Below are 20614 nucleotides of genomic sequence, written 5' to 3' on the forward strand. Positions count from 1 at the left end.
ATTTTTGAATGTAGCTAATTACTAATAAAACTAAAATACCTATCATCATTATCTATCATCTTCTCAAGTTGGTTCTTTACATCTAAATCCAACACCACTTGAATTCAACTAAAAACTAAAAACTAAAACTAAAAATACATGTAATTTATAAAAGAATTCTAAAACTTCAAAAATTAAAATAAAAAATGTAAATCAACTTTGAGTTGTGTTCTGGTTGCTGGAATTCAATGTCGGTAAATGGTTAGTCAACATCGGTCAACTTTCGATCATTGCTAGTCAACGTCAATCCATGTCCGGTCATCATTGGTCAATACTGATCAATAGTCAATTTAGTCAGGCAATTGATAACTCCTACATTTAAAGTTATTTTAGTCTAGTTTTCACAACATTTTAAGTGTAATTCTAACTTTTTGGTTGGTTTTTAGTAGATTTTATAATTTTTGGATTAATTATGCTTCATTCATATTTTGTTTATTTTCCATATTTTTAGAATTAATTTAGACTTAACTGTAATTCCCTTTTTTCCGAAAAATAAATTATAACATAGATCAAGAAAATGGTGAAAAAATAAAGTCTTCCGCTTCATCAGACCAAAATAGTGATGGAGCAAGCTTGTTGGTGAAGAAAATTTGGCAGCAAATAATCTGCTCCACTGAACTTAATTGCTCGATGGAGTGCAACAATAAAAACCCAAAATTCAAGGATTTTGTGATTAAAAACTTTTAGAAGAAAAGAAAGAAACATAATTCAATTGAAGGCACAAAGGAAATTCTTTCATACCAAGAAAAACTTTTTAAGTTTGTGGAATCAAGAAGAAAAGGAGATTTGGAGAGTTCCGCGCAAATTTTTCATCTATTTTCTCTCTATGTTCTTTCCTTTACTTTTTTTATTTTTTTTTATTGATGGATTTGTGAGTTTTTTTTTGAATTCATGATGAATTTAACTTTATTTTTTTGGAATGATGATACATCATAATCTCAATTAATCGATTGTTTTTCTCTTTAATTAAATTTATTTATGTTTAATTATTTATTCAATTATGTGTTTGTTTTATCTGCTTGTTTGGCCACCAAATTATATTAATTGGATAGTATTAACTTGTCATGGAAGAGAAACTTACAATTGTATTATATTGAATTAATTCCAGTAGCATAGAGGAATGAGTCAATTTGCAGCTATGATACAAATATACCTAAAGCCTTAATCAACCTAATAAATTTTTGCTTAGTGAATTAACCCATGTGTCTAGCATAGGAATATAACTAGTGGAGAATATGAAATAACTTATCAAGATATTGAAAGAGTTTAGTTAATATCATTGAATCATGAGTTGGTAATTACATAAATTTAAGAATTAAATGAGAGATATTTGAATAGTTAAATTAGATGTTGTTAATATGATTGAGTAAATTCCAAAGTTTTCATTGTCATTAACTTAGTTAACCTTCTATTATTTGCTCAATTTAATTTTAATAATAACCATTTTTATTGATTTGGATTAGTTAAAAGCGAATAGTTAATACTTAGCTTAGAAGTTGGTCTTCGTGGAAATAATCTCATATTTTCACTTTATTACTTGATATATATATATATATATATATTTAGAATTTTAATCATCATCAACATTTATCAACGAAACCAATTGTCGGTCTATTTTGGTCAAAGCTCTAAAAAATTAAATTAATTTTTTAAAATTTTTGAACTTGTTTTAGAATATATTTTTAAATTTAAGAATTTTATCGTAGTATTTTAAATTTCTTATATAATTTTTCAAAAATATTTTATACTTTTTGAAATCTTTATAAATTTTTATTTTTATAATTTTTATGGGATTTTTTATTTTTAAAACTTTTTGAATTATTTATTATTATTGTTGAGGGAGAAAATGTTAGGAGCTTGACTGATGGTTCACATGGTGGTGTGCAGAGAGCTGTAAGAAAGATGTTAGGATGCCTTTAGTTGAATTGTGAAGGTAGAAGGAGAAGAAGACACCTCCCTAAAGTTAAAGAGATTGTTGATGCTTGGGGATAAAAATAAACTTATAAGAAATTAACGAAGACATCAAAGCGTGTAGCAATGTCACTTTCTTTAAGGTTCTATTCGCTCCACCTATATATAGTGTGCAAAAGAGTTACTGACAAATAAACCTCGAGGATACAATGAAGCCTAATGACTATCTACGTTTTGCACTCACAGAAACAATTCACTGTAGAAATTCTTTATAAAACAATCTAAGAATTAAAATATGGTGAGAGATAAAAAAGAAACTTTTTTTTTTATGTTTCCGGATGTATCCAACAAATGAAATTCCTCTCCTATTTATAGGAGGTCTTATGTTTCTTTATAGGGACATAATTATCCAAACGAAAAGTCATATCTTTAACCACGAACATAATTATTCAATAGGTATTTGGTGTGTCGTCGAAAACACCAAAAATAACCTATCTCTATGAAATAACGAAAAGAATAGTATAAGGGAAGTAGGGTCAAATCCTTAGGGACTGGATTGCTACAACTTCTTGTTCCTCAAAATCCTAGACACAGTCGTGCTCAAGAAAAACGTCTGACCTAGGAAAAAAAATAGAATTAAAAATATGGACGAGTTGAATTTGTATAAATTGAAATTGCAATTGTAAAAAGAAACAAAGTTAAGGAAAAAGATTCTTCGATTTAAGGGATTCCAGCCTCTTGTTATCTCGATCCTCCTTGGGTTCAATCTTAGGCTTTTAATTGATCATTCTCATGACTGAATAAGCCAGTTATAGTGAAAAAGGACGCCTACAACCACCAGCTCCACTTACATTTTAGCCTTACGATTTAGAGGAACCTAACTCTAGCCAATCTCCACTTTTGTGCGATCGTATTACACTAGATCATCATTTCTCCATGGCGAATGCCACGCCATTTCGTCTCTTGGGCTCGACAACCTCTGACGCAGTAAGTTAATGAACCAACTGTGCAACCTTCCCAAAATATACAAAGTGGTTGTTCCTTGCACAAGATGAAAAGATTACTTTTGGAAGGACATGGACGGAAGCGTTAGTCCCGTAGTGCGGAGAAATGATGAATACTTGTTGAGAAGGCTAAGTGCGGATTCTGAGCCTCATGAACCCTTTTTTTGAGGAATCTCAATAACCTTTGGCTGGATGAGTTTAGTGGCTCATGTTTTTCGAGAAAAGCTTACACAAGTTTAATGGAAAGGAATTTTATTGGAAAATAAAATAAAAGGAACAGAAAAGGCTAAAGCCTCAGGGGAATGAGTTTTTACAGAAATGATGAGTGAATATTCATGTCACTCCATCCCCTATTCATAGTACATAAAAAAACCTAGTTTGTTCCTATTTAAACTCTAGAAGATAATAAAAGATATAATTTGAAATTAAATCTAAACAATATCATAATAATTCTAACAATAATCCTAAAAATAAAATTCAAATTTAAATAAAGTCTTATGTTCATAAATCTTTTTTTTTGAATTTTTGCCCCAAGTCTTTCACACTTTGTATTTTCGACACCACTTCTTCCCTATTTTGCATGCTGACCCATTTTGTCTTTAAATTCATGCTTTTTGCCCCCAAATTTTGTTTTGCCTTAAATTTAGTCCTTACAAGATAAAAAACCATAAAAAGCCAAAATTAGTAGGATCATCCTCAATATATATATATGTAATTAACACATAAAAGTATGTCATTTTAAAGTATTATCATATTCCCCCTACTTAGCCCATGCTTGCCCTCAAGTATGGTTCCTATCCCACTGTGTAATTTAGATTTTACCATGAAAGAAGTATCACTCCAAAGTTTTATAAAAATTAGGCATAATGCATATGAAAATAAAGAAAACATTTAGCTTGCTTTAAGTAAAACTGAAGAAGTACTCCAATTGAAACACACAAAAATTAAATCGACTTGTATTATTTCATGAAAATTAGGTAATCTACTAAACTTATCAAGACACCCTACTTGTTCCATCCTTGATTCTTAAATGCAATTCTTTTTATTTTCTTAGTTTTTTTTTCTTAAGAATGTATTGGCCCTTTAGAAGCGAAAAGGGATGACAAACCAAGCACCCCACCCCGGTTACTCAGCCCAACACACTCCTATTTTATTTTTATATATTTTGGTAAAGAATGTTTTGGCCCTTTTGACGCAAAGTGGGATGACAACCCAAGCACCCCGCCCCGGTTACTCAGCCTAACACACTCTTAATTTTTTTATTTAATTCCGGTCAGTGGAGTTTTACGTAACACGTCACTCAACCTTTTTACGTGAAGTAGGATGACAACCCAATCACCCTACCCCGGTTACTCAGTCAATCACGTTTTAAGCTGTGCTCATAACCACGGAATTATTAGATTTCATTTTATTTTATTCTTGTAATGAAACATAAATTTAATTTTGGAGGACTAGGAAAAACAATTAAGTGTCAAAAATTAGTTTTGGCAATTACCTATCGGTCATAAAAATAAATTTAGCATACATTTGTATTAAATGTTCTCTTTGCATTTAGACTTAATCGATTTTACTATAAGCAAGATAAGATTAACTTCATTAATCATAATTATTTTACCCTAATAGAAATAAAACAGTAGAGATGAAATCAATATAGCAAAATCATAACTAACTCAGTAGACAAGAATTACGGTCGCAGGTCAAACAGTGGGTAATTCTTAGTCAAAATTTTGGGCATGAAAAGGGGAAGGATAGACTAAAAAAAAATTATGGGAAAAAACAAACACAAGGCAGCAGCAACAGTAACATAACAGAAGTAACAATAGATAAAATAGCAGAAATAATGAGGAATGTCTCCCCCTATTTAAATCACATTGCTGTCAATATGAAAAATAATCTTAACAAATATGATGAAAAAGAAAGGGTTTAGAACACTCCCCATGTCGTTTTCATTACTGTTTTTTCCACCCATTTCCAAATTTAATTTTTCGTTCCCTCAATTCTCCTGGATATAATAAGAGAGATAAAATTTATTAACATGCAAGAAAATAAAGAAAATAAAATAGAAAGAATATATATATATATATATAAAATTGGGTTGTCTCCCAATAAGCACTTGGTTAACGTCGTTAGCTTGACAGTTTAACTAGTATTGGGGTTGTTCCAACTGAATTTTTCGATCGTATGGGCTTAAAAATTCTCCTTTTTTACCACATCCAACATATTTGGGTTCAATCTTCTTTGCGCCTCTTGCTTTGGTTTTATATTTCCCTTCAAGAAAATCTTATGCGTGCATATCAAGGGGCTAATCCCTTTTAAGTCGGCAATTGTAATACCCCTCACCCGTATTCAACTCTGAAATGGGGTTACGGAGCATTACTAGACTTACAACACACTTATACATACTTTTAGCATACATTTTTTTTATTCAAACATTCATCAATCAATCTCAATCAATATGTCCCTACTACGAGCCTACGAAGCTTTAAACATGCATTTGGAAGTGGTTCGGGACTAAGCTGATAACTTTTAAAACATTTGGAACACTTAGAAAATTTTTCTCAAAACAGGGAACACACTCCCTTCTGGCCAGACCGTGTGAACATTCGAAATGGAAGCACATGGCCGTGTCCCAGCCCGTGTCCAAACAAGTAAGCTTACTAACTTGGGTCACACGGCCAACCACACGCCTGTGTGTCTAGCCCGTTTGCCCTTCGAGATGGCCACACACGAGCCTGCGCCAGACTGTGTGTTAGGCCGTGCCAAACCTGTAGGGTATACTGACTTATGCAACACGGCCAAGTCACACACCCGTGTGCTAGTCCGTGTGCAAATTAGGGGGTATATTGACTTATGCCACATAGCCGATCACACGCTCGTGTGTAAGACCATGTGGGGCATACTGACTTTATTTCAATTTCAACACCAGGGGACATACGACCGTGTAACATGACCGTGTGTCACACACGGCTGAGACACAGGTCCGTGCCTCTGCCCGTGTGAACAAAAATAGGCTATTTACCAAGCCAATTTGCCACCCAAATTATGCACACCTATACCAAATTCAATGGCACCAAAACATAACACTTAAAAGCATTTAAACAACCTTAATCATACATCATTCATACCATCTCAGTTCCAACAACTAACATGCTTATTACCTCAAGTTTTACTCATTTAAATCATACTAACTTCACATATACAAATCATCTAATTAAACCTTTGCCCAAAATACATCACTTTGCACCAATTCACAAGAATAACCATTTTCAATTCATCAACCATTAACTACCTTTAGAATTATATTCGACCAACCATTTCCAATCAAACATGGACCACATCACTAAGAAGCATTAACACATACACATATATATATACATCACATAATAGCCAAAATAAGCCAACTTACATGGCTAACATACAACCAAATATGTAATATAAACAAGCCAACACAAATGGCCAAAATCATGCTACAATACCAAAATGACTCAAAGTTCCTATACATGTCATATACTTAAAATACCAATGTTCATAGATGCCAAGTGATAGGTGGATAGTGTGAAGCGACCTCCGATGATCCCCGAATCTGAGCTAGCTTTATAACACTATAAAACACAAGAAAAATAAACAAAGTAAGCTATAAAGCTTAGTAAGCTCGTATGAAATAAATTCAACAAATCATAATACACAAATCAGCACTTTGAACTATTTAACATATAATTCATGATAACAAACAAACTTTCCATATGCTTAATCATATGCTTATATGCAAATTCATAACTTCTTCTATTTGAAGCTCATATTTTCCATGTGCATACCTGTACAAATTCGTAACGAGCTCATACCTATTCGGAATACTATCGAATACTCGATATCTCGCACACTAAGTGCCAATACACATCTAAAGCTATTTTAATCTCGCACACTAAGTGCCATACATAGCCGAAGCTATCTCGAACCGCACACTAAGTGCCATATGTAGCGACGTAAAAAAATTTTTAGTTTCGCTTGGTCGCTAATTGTGGCGATTTATTAAACATTTGAAAACCAACTTTCGATTTTATTAACAAAGGGAGTCGCCACCGATCCTTTTTTATAGGTGTGATCGGACACCTAATAAAATTATTTTAAAACAAAAAGAAGGCCAAATTTAGGTCTACATAAAAGTCCAGAGAAAAATTGGGGTTCGGGAGTCAGTTACGCGTGAGGAAGGTATTAGCACCCTCGCGACGCCCAAAATTGGTATCTCATAAACATGTGTTGACTTGATTTTCAAAAATACGAGTTCAATATAATATTTAATCGTGATCCGATTGAAAATGAGAATTTTAGTTTTCGATTTTTTCGAAAGGGTGTCTGTTTTTTAACACAAGCAATTTAATTTCACCTAACATAGCGATGAAATCGATGGCTTAATATTAAATCGGTACATTGCCTTATTTTTGAAATTAATTAAAACATGAGAAAAAATATTCCTAAAGTGAGAAATTAAAAATAGATAAAGGACTTAAAAAAAAATGATATCATTAATGAAAAATATTAACATGGAATACTAGAATATTAGAATAACAATAATAATGATATTTACAAAATAAAACAAATCGGTACTAATAATAAAATAGGAAAATGATATATTTGGTAATAATAATATAAAATAATAATATGTACATAAAATACATATATATATGCATATAATAAAAGTATGTAATAATAATAATATCTACAATAAAAGAAAATATTAGGAAATGTACATAAAAAATATATACATAAAAATTTACAACAATAATATAAAATAATGATATGTACAAATATATATATACATATGTACATAAAATATACACTAATATAATAATAGTTATAATAATACTAGCAATAGTAATAATTTGTAATAATAATATATACACAATATGGTATTTAAAATATATATATATGTATATATAATAGTATTTAAGAATATATACATAAGAAATATATAACTAATGGCATTAAAAATATATACATAATATATATAAAATACCTAAAAAAAAAGGGAAAGAAGAGAAGGAGGGGAAAGGAAATCCGGCCAAGGGGGCCGGTCACCGGTCGATCGTCGATTATGTGCATGCCACCACTACAGTGGCGGAAAAGGTAAAAATTTTTTAACAATATATGTATATATAAAGAAAGAAAAAAAAACAACACAAAAAAAAAAGAAAAAAAAAGATTCGAAAGAAGAGGAAAAAAGAAAAAGATGCAACCTTGTTATTGATGTTTCTTTTGTGTTCAAAATTTGAAGGGATTTTTGTGTTTGTCTCCTTTTTCAATCTTTGTAAAAATCCCCCTTTTTTCTTTTTCTTACATGATTTTTGAATGGCTTTTTATAGCCATCTTTTACATGATTTTCTATTATTTCTTTTTCTATTTTGTAGGTGGTGGTGGTAGACAATGGATATCAAAAATGGGAGGAAAAATGGGGCAAGTGGGAAAGTGGCTAGGTGGCTAGGGTTTCTTAGTTTTTTTTTTGGGTTAGGTTTTTCTTTTTTCTTCTTTTTTTTTTGGTTAGGTTTTTTTTTTGGGGGCTTAATGGGCTTTTAAATTGGGTTTAATATTTGGGTTTTGTAATGGGTTTGGGTAGATGTAAATGGGTCATGGGTTAAGGGTTTTAGTGGGTTTAGAGGTTTGGTTGGGTTTTGATGAAATCGGGCCCCGGGCAATTTGGGCTTCTACAGCTGCCCCTCTTTGCTCATTGTCGTGCAACGATAATAGAGTAAAGACTTTCAAGGAAGACCAAATTTGCCTGGTCTTGCTAGGTCTTGACTTTCTTTGGAACTTTTCTTGTTTAGTTAGTCCCTGTTCAGTCCACTGCATCTTATGATATACGCCTTGTAGCTTCAATCTATTCCAATGTAACTTCAAGGATATGAAATTTATGGCTTCGATCTACTTCACTGTAACTTCAGAAAGGTGAGATCTACAACTTCAATCTTCTCTTCTATCGCTTCAGTGAGATAAGGTTTGTGGTCTTTTCTTCTGCGACTTCAGAAAGGCAAGATCTGATGCCCTCGATCAACTCTACTGCAACTTTAAGGAGACAGAATCTGACGTCTTCAATCAGCTTCAATCTTTATTCTCTACTCGGTATGTGATCCTCTCGCAATATGAGTTGATTTTTGAAACTTATCTTGAAAAGCAGATTTTGAAAATACCTCGACATGTGACTCGAGGCTCAACTCACCTCTCGCAGAAATTAAAAAGCTCAACTCACCTTTCGCAATATAAATTGAAAAAAATACCACAGTGTGTGATCTGAAGTTCAACTCACCTCTCGCAATATGAGTTGATTTTTTTTTTGAAAGACAGAAATTGAAAATACCTCAGCATGTGAACCGAGGCTCAACTCACCTCTCGCAATATAAGTTGATTTTTTTGAAAACAGAAATTGAAAATACCTCAACGTGACTTGAGGCTCAACTCATTTCTCGCAATATGAGTTGAATTTTGAAAACAGAAATTTAAATTACCTCAGCGTGTTCCGAGGCTCAACTCACCTCTCGCAATATGAATTGATTTTTTGAAAGACAAAAATTGAAAATACTTCAGCATGTCTTGAGGCTCAACTCATTTCTCGCAATATGAGTTGATTTTTTTTTTGACAACAAAAATTGAAATTACCTCAGCTTGTCCTGAGGCTCAACTCACCTCTCACAATATAAGTTGATTTTTTTGAAAACAAAAATTGAAAATACCTCAACGTGTCTTGAGGCTCAACTCATTTCTCGCAATATGAGTTGAATTTTGAAAACAGAAATTGAAAATACCTCAACGTGTCTTGAGGCTCAACTCATTTCTCGCAATATGAGTTAAAATTTGAAAACAGAAATTGAAAATACCTCAGCATGTCTTGAGGCTCAACTCATTTCTCGCAATATGAGTTGATTTTTTTTTTTTGACAACAGAAATTGAAATTACCTCAGCGTGTCCTGAGGCTCAACTCACCTCTCGCAATATAAGTTGATTTTTTTGAAAACAGAAATTGAAAATACCTCAACGTGTCTTGAGGCTCAACTCATTTCTCGCAATATGAGTTGAATTTTGAAAGACAAAAATTGAAAGTACCTCAGCATGTCTTAAGGCTCAACTCATTTCTCGCAATATGAGTTGATTTTTTTTTTTTTGACAACAGAAATTGAAATTACCTCAGCGTGTCCTGAGGTCCACTCACCTCTCGCAATATGAGTTGATTTTTTTGAAAAACAGAAATTAAAAGGCTTAACTCACCTCTCGCAACATGAGAGGATTTTTGAAACAACAGAAATTAAAAGGCTTAACTCACCTCTCCCAACATGAGTTGATTTTTGAAACATAAACTAAAAATACTTCAGCGCGTGGCTTGAGGCTCGACTCACCTCTCGTAATATGAGTTGATTCTTTCAAAAACATAATAATGAAAACAGAAATTGAAAATACCTCGGGGTGACCTGAGGTTCAACTCACCTCTCGCAATATGAGCTGATTTTGAAAAAGTAGAAATTGAAAGGTTCAACCCACCTCTCGCAATATGAGTTGATTCTTGACAAACAGAAATTGAAATTACCTCATCGTGTCCTGAGGCTCAACTCACCTCTCGCAATATGAGTTGATTCTTGACAAACAGAAATTGAAATTACCTCATCGTGTCCTGAGGCTCAACTCACCTCTCGCAATATGAGTTGAAATTAAAACACAAAAATTGAAAATACCTCAGCGTGACCTGAGGCTCGACTCACCTCTAGCAATATGAGTTGATTTTGAAAAACAAAAATAAAAAGGCTTAACTCACCTCTCGCAATATGAGTCAATTTAAAACTAAAAATACCTCAAGTGTTCTCGAGGCTCAACTCACTTCTCGCAATATGAGTTGATTTTGAAAAAGTAGAAATTAAAAGGTTCAACCCACCTCTCGCAATATGAGTTGATTCTTGACAAACAGAAATTGAAATTACCTCATCGGGTCCTGAGGCTCAACTCACCTCTCGCAATATGAGTTGAAATTAAAACACAAAAATTGACAATACCTCAGCGTGCCCCGAGGCTCAACTCACCTCTCGCAATATGAGTTGATTTTTGAAAAACAGAAATTGAAAATACCTCAGCGTGTCCTGAGGCTCAACTCACCTCTCGCAATATGATTTGATTTTTGAAAAACATAAATTGAACAGAAATTGAAAATACCTCAACGAGTCTTGAGGCTCAACTCATTTCTCGCAATATGAGTTGATTTTTTTGAAAAGCAGAAATTGAAAATACCTCAATGTGTCTTGAGGCTCAACTCACCTCTCACAATATGAGTTGAATTTTTTTGAAAAATATAAATTGAAAAGCAGAAATTGAAATTACCTCAACGTGCCTTGAGGCTCAACTCACCTCTCGCAATATGAGTTGATTTTTGACAAACAGAAATTGAAATCACCTCAGCGTGTCATGAGGCTCAACTCATTTCTCGTAATATGAGTTGATTTTTGAAAGGCAGAAATTGAAAAACAGAAATTGAAAATACCTCGGCGTGTGACCTGAGGCTCAACTCGCCTCTCGCAATACGAGTTGATTTTTTTGACAACAGAAATTGAAATTACCTCAGCGTGTCCTGAGACTCAACTCACCTCTCGCAATATGAGTTGATTTTTTTTTTTTGAAAATACCTCAGCGCGTCCTGAGGCTCAACTCACCTCTCGCAATATGAGTTGATTTTTGAAACATACGAAAAATTGACAATACCTCAGCGTGTCCCGAGGCTCAACTCACCTCTCGCAATATGAATTGAATTTTGAAATAAAACATCAGAATACCAGAACATGTCATCTGGTGGAACTCATGTGTCTTTTCAGCTACCATCACATCTTCTTGCTCTACTGGAGTACCTGTATATGTCATGCATGATGTTATCATGATATGCACATGTTTTTCGTAAATGATTTTATGCCTACATGATTATGCTATGTGTCTTAGGCATGTTTGTCGATGCCCTTTTCATCACGATTTTCGTGATGATCAGATTCATTACTTGACTCCTGACTTTCTCTTTAGGCCCTGTACCCGTCCTTAAGTTTCACGAGTAATCAATGTTTCTCAAATATCACTCTTTTGCCCCTGGTTGAGCTTTGTCCTTGCGTTGAGGCTCTTGTACTTATCAAATTCTTACCCGGGTAATGCTTAACATTTCTTTCGTTTAGAGTATGTCATTTCACTAATATCATGTAAATGAATCACATAATGAGATGCGTGAAAATGGTTAGGTAGGGACAAAAGGATACCTCACATTTATTCACTTCAAATGTAGCAAACAAAGAAAGTTAACCAATGATAGTAAAAGAGTGTCATAAAGAGAAAAGGGATTGCATTCAACGAATACAAATGCTCTAGATATTCAATGCATGAACTCTTCCACGTTCCTCAATCAAGAATCTTTTCAAGCATGGCTTCCTGCGTAAAAGATTTCGAGCTTTCAGAAATGTTTCAAATTCGGTAGTCTCACTATTTGACCCACCGTTCAAAACGCCTTGTTCTTTAAGCCCGGGTTCGCTTAATTAGAATGCCCTTTCGGGTTTTCATCCTAATCTTTTGTATTTAATCAAGACGCCCTTTTCGGGTTTTCACATTGATCACCCTTTTTCTTTCTTTTTTTATTATTTTTTTATATGCCCTTTTCGGGTTTTCATCTTGATCTTTTTGTACTAATCAAGACGCCTTTTTCGGGTTTTCGCCTTGATCCCCTTTTTTTTTTTTTTTAAGATGCCCTTTTCGGGTTTTCATCTTAAGCATAATATTTCTTCACAGCATCTGAGTTCACTGAATTCGACAACTCTTTCCCATCCATCTCGGTAAGGATCAAAGCTCCTCCTGAGAATGCCTTCTTTACGACGTACGGTCCTTCCCAGTTTGGTGCCCATTTCCCTCGTAGGTCTTTTTGTATTGGGAGAATTTTTCTCAGCACGAGTTCTCCTTCATGGAATTCTCTTGGCCGTACCTTCCTGTCATGGGCTGCGATCATTCTTTTTTGGCACATCTACCCGTGACAAATTGCCCTGAGACGCTTTTCTTCAATGAGGTTCAGCTGATCATATCGAGCTTGTACCCATTCTGCTTCTTCTAACTTTGATTCCATTAAGACTTGTAGAGAAGGGATCTCAGCCTCGATAGGTAGCACAGCTTCCATTCCATAAACCAGAGAAAAAGGAGTTGCTCCCGTAGATGTCCGCACAGATGTACGATATGCATACAAAGCAAATGGTAGCTTCTTGTGCCAGTCTTTATATGTCTCAGTCATTTTCCCAATAATCTTTTTAATATTCTTATTGGCTGCTTCAACAGCTCCGTTCATCTTTGGGCGATAGGGTGAGGAGTTATGATGTTTTATTTGGAATTGCTCACACACTTCTTTCATCATCTTGTTGTTCAGATTCAAGGCGTTATCTGAAATGATTCTCTCAGGCAAACCATATCGACAAATAATTTCCTTTTTCAAAAATCTGCAAACTGCAGTCTTTGTCACATTGGCAAACGAAGCAGCTTCTATCCATTTTGTGAAGTAATCAATAACCACAAAAATGAACCGGTGTCCATTAGAAGCTTTTGGGGAAATTGGCCCTATAACATCCATGCCCCACATAGAAAAAGGCCACGGAGAAGTCATGACGTGAAGAGGCGAAGGGGCTACATGAATTTTATCGCCGTAGATTTGACATTTGTGGCATTTTTTGGTAAAACTAATGCAGTCGCTTTCCATTGTCAACCAGTAGTAACCGAGTCTCATAGTCTTTCTGGCCATACTGAAACCATTGGCATGTGTCCCGCAAATTCCCTCATAGACGTCTTCAAGTATTTTTCTAGCCTCAACAGCATCTACGCATCTCAAGAGCACCTGATCTTTTCCTCTTTTGTACAGGATGTCCCCATCAAGAACAAATCCCGCTGCCATTCTTCTGATTGTTCTCTTGTCGTTCTCGTTTGCTTGTTCAGGATACTTTTGATTCTTGATATATTCTAAGATATCATGGAACCATGGCCATCCATCCGCTCCTTTTCAATTTGAAACAATGGGCGGGACTTCAGATATGCTCATTTGAAGAGGCATTATTTGATTTCTCGCTCGCTTTGAACATTGAAGCCAACGTGGCGTGGCATCAGCTAACCGGTTTTCTTCTCGTGGAAAGTAATTAAAAGTTATTTCTTCAATTCTTTAATCAATTCGCCACTAGGTCATCAGATTTAACCAGTTTGAGTCTCTCACTTCCCAATCTCCACGGATTTGGTAAATCACCAAGGTGAGTCTCCGTATACCTCTAAAGTTTTGACGTTTCGTTCAATAGTCGCACGAAGTCCCATGATACATGCCTCATATTCCGCTATGTTATTAGTACGAAGAAGTTCAACTTGGCAGTGAGTGGGTAATGGTTCCCTTCTGGTGATATTAAGACTGCTCCAACCCCGTGCCCCAATGCGTTTGATGCACCATCAAAGCTCATCTTTCATGACTTCTCTTTTGGTGACTCGCATTCTTTTTCTGTAATGCACATCAAATCTTCATCCGGGAATTCAAATCTCAATGGCTCATATTCATCCATTGTTCGGGTCGCCAAAAAGTCAGCTATTGCGCTTCCTTTTATTGACTTTTGACTCACATAGACGATGTCGTACTCTGATAGTAAGATCTGCCACCATGCCATTCTTCCTGAAAGTGCAGGTGCTTCCATCATGTACTTTATTGGATCTAGCTTTGAAATTAACCATGTCGTATGATACAACATGTATTGCCTGAGTCTCCGAGCTACCCAAACCAGAGCGCAACAATATTTTTCAATAGATGAATACTTTGCCTCATATTCAGTGAACTTTTTACTAAGGTAGTAGATCGCCTTTTCTTTCTTTCCTGACTCGTCATGTTGCCCCAGTACGCAACCCATTGAATTTTCGAACACTGTCAGATACAAAATTAATGGTCTTCCCGGAGTTGGCGGTACTAGTACTAGAGGACTAGACAAATACTGTTTTATCTTGTTAAAAGCCACTTGGCACTCCTCGTTCCATTCTCCGGGATTATGTTTTCGAAGGAGTCGAAAGATTGGGTCGCATTGGTCGGTAAGTTGAGCGATAAATCGGGCGATGTAGTTTAATCTCCCTAAAAACCCTCTGACTTCCTTTTGCGTGCGCGGAGGTGGTAACTCTTGAATGGCTTTTATTTTATCTAGATCAACTTCAATACCTCTCTCGCTGACAATGAAACCAAGCAATTTTCCTGAGGTAGCTCCAAACATACATTTGGCCGGATTGAGCTTTAGCTGGAACTTTCTCAGTCTGTCGAACAACTTCTTCAGGTTCACTACATGCTCTTCTTCCCCTCGGGATTTAGCAATCATATCGTCAACATAGACCTCTATTTATTTATGCATCATATCATGGAATAACGTCACCATAGCCCTCTGATATGTTGCCCCTGCATTCTTTAACCCAAAAGGCATCACCTTGTAGCAGAATGTTCCCCACATCGTTATGAAGGTAGTTTTCTCCATATCTTCCGGGGCCATTTTGATCTGATTGTACCCCGAGAATCTATCCATGAAGGAAAACAATGAATGTTTTGTCGTGTTATCCACCAACGTATCAATGTGTGGTAAGGGAAAATTATCTTTAAGACTTACTCGATTCAGGTCACGATAATCCACGCACATTCGTACTTTACCGTCTTTCTTTGGTACCGGGACTATGTTAGCCACCCATTCTGGATATTTGGAGGCTTGTAGGAAGCCAGCATCAAATTGCTTCTTGACTTCCTCTTTTATCTTCAACAACATCTCAGGCCTCATCCTTCTTAGCTTTTGTTGAATAGGCTTGCATTCTGGCTTTAATGGGAGCTTATGGACCGCTACATCTTCATCCAATCCTGGCATGTCCTGATATGACCATGCGAATACATCTTTGTATTCGCGAAGCAAAGCAATCAAATTATGCCTGGTGCCCCCTGAAATAGAAGTCCCAATCTTCACTTCTTGCCTCCTTTCTTCAGTTCCCAGATTTATTGTTTCAACAGATTCTTGATGAGGAAAAATCTGTTTATCCTCTTGTTCCACCATTCTTAGCAAATCAAGAGACGAGACATAGTCTTCAGTATTTTCTTCGGCTTCGAATTGTCCTAAACAAACAGCCTTCTCAAAATCGATTTCAAGACTCGTAACGGGTTTGTTCATGCTGTTGACATCTGAGCACCTGAAAGTTGAATGAAAAAGGGAACTATATAGGGGCATCCAAGTATTGGAACCAACAAATGAAATGTTATGGCATGGTATGAGGCAAATGTACAGATAGGCTATGAAATGAGGAGATCATTATGAAATTAGTGATAATACGAAAGATCGTGATAAAATGCATCTTCATTGATATTCATTTAAATGATAAAGAGTGAATGCAAGCTCTTACAAAAGAGTTCTATTATATCTAAGGACACAATAGAGGGTTAATGTTTGAGCATTACTCTGAAGACTTATAAACTACAAGAAGGTCCTTGGCAGTCCAATTGTTCAACATGAAACCAGGAAGACAATGGCGTATCATTGAAACATCTTTAATAGCCTCACTTCCTTTGTCAATGATATTTATACTGACATTCTGAAGACCCCTTTCAATTAATAACAGCGTGCTTTGTATATTATCCTGTCTGGGGTATGTCATTCCTGCAGACGTAAATATTTTTGACAAAGGAGGGTACGTTGTGGGCTTCCATTCTATTTCTCGGCCCAAAGTTCTCGCAATCCTTCTCTCCTGATCCTTCTTCCACTGTTTTCTTCTTTGACGCATGTCCGGATGGAACCCCAAACCGTATCGGGCCTTGTGGTGCACTGGCTTTAGGGCCCTGACTATTCCTTGCAGGTACCTTCCCAATCCTTTCCTTGCTCGGGCTCCCTTTCCTACGGTCAACTTGACACCCATCTTGGTATTTCTCGACAGTTTTGGCTCGGGAATTATGTTTCCCTCAATGACGAATGTGGCATTCACAAATTCAAGAGATCGGAAGGAACATTTCAGTGCGTCTTTACTCACTTCAATATATGGTGCGTCGGTAGAAATAGATGCTACAATGTCTTCTTCTCCCTTGACAGTGACCAAACAGCCATCCATGATAAATTTCACTTTTTGATGGAGGAATGATGGGACTGCTCCAGCAGAATGGATCCAAGGTCTTCCCAAGAGACAATTGTATGATGCTGTAATGTCCATGACTTGAAACTCAACATCGTATATGTAGGGACCCACTTCTAGAGGGATCTCGATTTTTCTCATAACTTCTCGTCTTGTTCCATCGAATGCCCTTACTGTAGAATGACAGGGCCTTAGATAGGATAAATCCATCGGAATCCTGGAAAGTGTGGCCAAAGGCATGACATTGAGTGCCGATCCATTGTCGATGAGCACGTTCGGTATTATATAGCCCTTACAATGGGTTGTGATATGCAATGCTTTCACTGAGCCTCTACCATTAGGCGGTATTTCATCATCACTAAAAGAAATGAAATTATCCGCATTCAAGTTGTTCATCCACCTATCCAGTTTTTCAACGGATACATTGTTTGCCACATAAGCTTGATTTAACACTTTCAGCAGAGCGTTTCGGTGTGATTCTGAATTCAACAGCAGAGATAATACCGAGATTCACGCTGGCTGCTTACTCAATTGTTCTACCACGTTGTACTCACTGTGCTTGATAAATTTTAAGAATTCCTGTGCTTCCTCCTCGTCCACAGGATTTTTAGCTTCTTGTTTAGGCGCAGTTTCATATTCATCATCGGTCACGTGCATCGGTGCTTTTCCTTTCTGTTTCAAGTCACTGTTCTTCTTTACTGATTCAACCTCTTTCGAATAACATCTTTCGCTACGAGTGAAATGACCTACTTCCCCAACGCTTCCAGTCATGGCTTTGGGTTTTTCATCTTCAGGTGTGACGATATTAACGTCATATTTCCATGGTACTGCTTTGTTGTCCTTATACGGGAAAGGAGACGGTACTTCAATTACCATCTGTGGTTTCAACGGCTCTCTCATCGCGTCGTAATAAATTACCAACGGTCGATCAGCACTATAAGGGGGCCTTGATGATTGGCTATCAGAGACGCATACTTCTCCTTCGTTGGCATCTTCCCTCTTGTTTAGGACCTTGATCTCCTTATTATCCATCCGGTCTTGAAGTAACCTTTTAAATTCCTCACATGACTGAATGTCATGTCCAACAATCCCATGAAAATTGCAAAAACTTTGACCTTCTTCTCCAAAAATTCTATCAGAGTGACAGAGCAATCCTTTCTTAACCAATACCTCCCAGATTTTCTGCAGAGGCGTCCTTATTTCTGAAACACATCTTCTGACCTTCCATTCATCCTCTTTCCCCACTGTGGTCACATTCCCTTCGGTATGGTTAGGGAACGGGTTCCCCGTGGCGTTACTGGTACTATCGAATCGTAGGATACCCGCGTCAATGAGTCCTTGAACTCTCTTTTTGAAAGCAAGACAGTTCTCAGTAGAGTGCCCCAGGTTTCCTACGTGGTATGCACAACTAGCGTTTGGATCGTACCACTTTGGGTATGGAGGTTTAAGGGGTGCCATGTAATGGGGAGAAATTAGCTGTTTTTCCAAAAGTTTTGGGTACAATTCCCCATACGACACAGGGATGGAGGTAAATTGCGGTCTCTCGGGATTATGCCTTGCTGGTCTTGGTTCGTTTCTGGGTTGGCTTTGGGCGAGTACCGTGTTTTGTGGGAATGTAGTGACGGGCCTTTGGTTGTTCATGGCGTATACGGGGTAGGAAAGAGGTGGTGCTTGGTAGTAAGGGGTCTGAGGAGGATAATAGAAACTCAGAGGAGGATAATTTCGAGGTCGAGGTTGGTTTGGATATGGGTTAGGGGCATAACGGCTTCCCATTCCCACCATGTGGGCTTCTGGTTCTTTCTTCTTCATGGGCGCTTCCCTTCTTGAACTTTCTTGACCTTCCATTCTACCGCTCTTAACGGCATTCTCTATAAGCTCACCGGATATTACAATATCCGCAAAGTCTTTCGTGGCACTTCCCACTAGTTTGTCATAAAACGGTGCTTTCAAAGTGTTGATGAAAAGAACGGTTATCTCCGTTTTTGTTAATGGGGGTTCTACTTGGGCAGAGACATCCCTCCATCTTTGAGCATATTGCCTAAAGGTTTCTGCTGGTTTCTTTTCCATCCTTTGTAGAGTCATTCGATCAGGCACCATATCCAATACATGCTTGTACTGCTCACAGAATTCTGATGCCAAGTCCTTCCAAGATCGGATCCTTTCCCTACTAAGCTGGTTGTACCACCGAAGAGCCGATCCTACTAGACTATCCTGAAAACAATGTATGAGTAGCTGGTCTTCATTCACGTAACCAGTCATTTTTTGGCAAAACATGACAAGATGCGCCTTTGGACATCTCGTGTCATCCTATTTTTCGAAATCAGGCACCTTGAACTTCGGAGGCAGAACTAGATCGGGCACCAAACTGAGTTCTTTGGCACTTAGTACAGAGAAGGCTTCAGTACCCTCTATTGCTTTGAGTCTTTCCTCTAAGTTCCTATACTTCTCTTGAGCCTCATGATCGTCCGTTCTCAACCTGGCTATTTCTGTTGGATTGTCCAAATCTGGAACAATTGGATTCGCAGGATTAGCCCCAGAATTTGATATGAATATTCCTTGCCCAAGATTAGTGGGTGGAGCAGGTGGCATAGGTCGTTGTTCCAAGACTGTGGGTTCCCCTTGAGTATACCCTCTTTGTGTTGTATATGCGGGTGGTGGAGTGAATCCTGGGGGATAGAGTGGATCCTGATCGTGGTGAATTCTTGACTGAGGTTCCATAACATCGGGGTTCTGGACGGGTCCTTTTCCTTTGACCAAAGTTGTCATCATCTCCATCATTTTGGCCATCTGATCTCTTTGCTCGAGTGATTCCTCTCGAGATCTCACCATTAGGTCTCTCGTTTCTTGTTGCGATTTGGCCAGTTGCTCTTGTAATTCCTTTTGAGCCCTTTCCATCCTTTCAATTCTCTCATTGAATTCAGCCTCCTTGTCGGCGCGTTTTATACGGATGACGTGGTTCCAGTCTTGTGGTATTACAACTGCGAATTATATATTTTATCTTCAGCGACCGAGTATGGGATATGCAATGTATGAATGAATGCATGAATGTTAAATGAATGTCAGTCATGAATGAATATGCAAAAATTTGGTGTTAATTTCAAGATAGCCCCTATTTAGGCATTTCCTTAATCAAAGGAGTATTACACAATGTTTCGGTCACTCGTATAATTGACTCCTCCATTAGAAACCCGTTTTTGGCAACCAACCTCTAATCAACACCTTCCTAACAAGATGCCTTCGATGCATGATGAAAAATAAAAATACAGACAAACGACCTTGGTTAGCGCAACACATATAAACAGAGAAAAACTGTGGAAAATCTAACAAATTAAGCTACTTGGTCCAGTGGACTCGATTCCCTTGCTTAGAAAGCATAAATGTAAAAGAAATAGAAGGTAAGATGTGCTTTTCCCGTGTACTTATTTAGGTGACTACTAAACGAGCGGAGGTTCGGCATGGCTCTAGTTAGGTGGCTCGTATAGTTTATTATATGCGGTTTTGGTTCTAGATAGGTA

The sequence above is a fragment of the Gossypium arboreum genome, chromosome 10 (assembly GCF_025698485.1).
Source record: "Gossypium arboreum isolate Shixiya-1 chromosome 10, ASM2569848v2, whole genome shotgun sequence".
In the NCBI taxonomy this organism is placed as follows: Eukaryota; Viridiplantae; Streptophyta; class Magnoliopsida; order Malvales; family Malvaceae; genus Gossypium; species Gossypium arboreum.